Raw genomic sequence first — 3,023 nt, 5'->3', positions numbered from 1 at the left:
ATGAATTTATTATATACGTTATATTTTATAATGTGTTTTATTATTCTTTTATATTTATATGCTATTTAAGCTATCATGCATGTTGTCAATTTTCAAATGGATTTGTGCTTAAAATATTATGCATATTATTCAATTCAAAGGCTTTATTTTACAATATTTATTTCAAATGATAATATATCCCTAGTTTTTATACAAATTTATCAACTTATGTTATGTGTTAATTGATTCATCATTATTTTGAAAATGTCCAATACTATATTGATTTTTAATTCCATTTTATTTTGTACATATTCGTGGATCGTTTTATCTTGTGCCATGTTAATTATTATTGTGTATTATTTTGTATTGATTGTTCACCATCCATGATTAAGAATTTGGTTACATTTTATTTAGAATAGTTGTATATAATTGTTGGATTTATTAATTGTGACTTGTTGTATCATATTTTTCATGTTCATTAATCCTTTCCTATGCAAATGTTTCGATACAATGCATTAAGTTTTCCATCTATTTTAAAACAAATAAACGGGTTTTGAGCGAATTTCCAATTTTCTTTGTTGTACAAAAATTTCGAAATAAAGTAATATCCAATATTTGGGAATTCGAGAAATCGTACTCAATCGTGCTGGGTATGATTTTTTTGGTGAACTAAATATTTGGATAACCTTTTATAATTTTAGTGTACGAGTTTTCAAAAGTAAAAAATCAATCGTATTTTTAAAGGTATAAAGGATCGTATCCAATCGTGCTGGGTATGATGCTGCATAACTTTGAAACGAGAGAATTTTGACCGCTAATTTGAACTATTCAAACATTTTAAAAAAAAAATCATACTTTGAAAAATCTGTTCTTTAAAAAACCCTTTTGGTATAAGGATAGCATCAAATCAATTTGGTACCAATTTTTGGGCGTAATGAGGGTGCTAACCCTTCCTCATGCGTAACCGACTCCTGAACCCATTTTTTTCGATTTTACGTGAACCAAAATTATTTTTAATGGAGTAAAATGTTTTAATAGGTGGCCCAATCCCACCTAAATCAAGAGATTGGTGGCGACTCCACATTTTTGTTTTCAAAAGTCTATCCCTATTGTTTTCAAGTAAAAAAGGGTTTCGACAGCTTGGCGACTCCACTGGGGACTGAACAAAGAGAGTCAGGCCATAAAATTGATTGTTTGGTGTCTTTTTTTGTCAAATAGTTTAAAATTTATTTTGAAAATCATGATTCTTTTAATTGCATTTGTTTGCATGATTGTTGTGGTTTGAGTCCTGTAGAATAATATGGCATTGCATTGCATGACCGTTGTGGTTATACCTGTTAAGTGGGAGCAAGAAACTATGCTTTCGTGAGGTTTTCACCTCCGTATGGGCTAGTGGATTGCTTCCGGGATACATCCGTACCTATGATTTCGAGAGATTTTCATCTCCACATGGTCATAGGGAAATGTATTCCCCTGAACCGAACTTGATCTATATGAGCCTATAATGGGTGAGGATTGAGGAATCTGTTGGTTCAGGTACCTTTACCTTAGAACCGAGCTACATATAGTGAACCTTAAGAGCTACCCTTAGGTAGAGCCGCGTCAAGCCTTAGTCATTGCCCATTTGTGTGTTATGATTATCTTTGTTGTTATACTTGTATTTTATCACTTATATTTGATACTAACTTGTGCTTTGTTTTGATTGTGTTTTACATGACATTGCATACTAAATGAGGTGTTGGTTCGTATTCGATTGCTAAGTTAGAACGTTTAACATGGAGAATGAATTTCTTAGTAAAGTTGAGGATAATTCGGGCGTCCGTGCGTAGTCAGAGAAGTTACAAATAGAAAAAGGGGATAGCCTGACAGAGGGATATACATCAGAGTTACAGAATTTTACTCGCATCAATGTAACACAGAATGAGCTGCAGGAGTTAAAGGATATATGGACTTATTGGGATGAGGGCACTAAACAGTTGTTCTACCAGAGTTATGGTGATATATCGTACTTGCTCGATGTTAAGGTGGATAAACGTTTGTTCTGAAGTATGGCTCAATTTTGGAATTCTGCTTATAATTGCTTCACTTTTGGGGAAGTAGATTTGGTTCCTACCTTGGAAGAATATACTACTTTGTTGAGGAGTCCAAAAGCTCAGGTCAGAAAAGTTTATGCTAAGGTTTCTAATGGTCAAACTTTTGCGAAGAGGTTGGTGAATATTTCAGGGATGAGTGAATCTTGGGTCACTGCTCGAATTTAATAGAAGGGGGATAGTAAGTGTATTCCCTGGGAAAATTTGAAAGATTTGGTTTTGACGCATCCGGATGAAAAGAAAAGGGTTGATATCTTTGCCTTAAGCATCTATGGACTGGTGATTTTTCCTAAGGCTTTAAGGCATGCTGATGAGGCAGTCACTGATTTTTTTATTGTCTCGAGAAGGGAGTCACACCTGTACCTGCAATACTGGCTGAGACATTTAGATCTTTGAGCATGTGCCGAAGGACAAGTGAAGGTCGATTTATTGGATGTGCACAGTTATTGATGGTATGGTTTCACGGGCATTTTTGGAAAGTGAATAGGGTTTCATACCGGGTCTTCTCCGAAGGTTACTCCCTATTAAAAGAAGAGATGGCTATGGAAAGGAGAGATGATATTTTAGAAGAGAAATGGATGGAAATTCTCCAAAATCTCAAGGAGGATGAAGTAGAGTGGAGAGCTTTTTGGATGGTTCCTGATGAAATCTTGTATTGATGTGGGAGCTATAATTGGGTGCCATTGTTAGGAATTTGGGGAGCTGCTGGATATACTCCTTTACTTGCATTAAGGCAATATAAATCGAGGCAGTTCATACCTACGACGTACGGGCTAGCTCAGTGTGAATTCCCATATAAAGGAGACCACTATACGAAGAAAGTTCGGGAGTTATCTGATGCTTGGAGGCAAACACACTAGATGAAGAGGTTGACTGTTGGTTCCATGGTAACACTAAATACAATGGATGGTTTAGGAAAAGGGTCAATGATAATATTCCTAGACTAAGTTTGGA

The sequence above is a fragment of the Gossypium arboreum genome, chromosome 5 (assembly GCF_025698485.1).
Source record: "Gossypium arboreum isolate Shixiya-1 chromosome 5, ASM2569848v2, whole genome shotgun sequence".
NCBI classification, from domain to species: Eukaryota; Viridiplantae; Streptophyta; class Magnoliopsida; order Malvales; family Malvaceae; genus Gossypium; species Gossypium arboreum.
Note: the sequence above shows the minus strand (reverse complement) of the source record.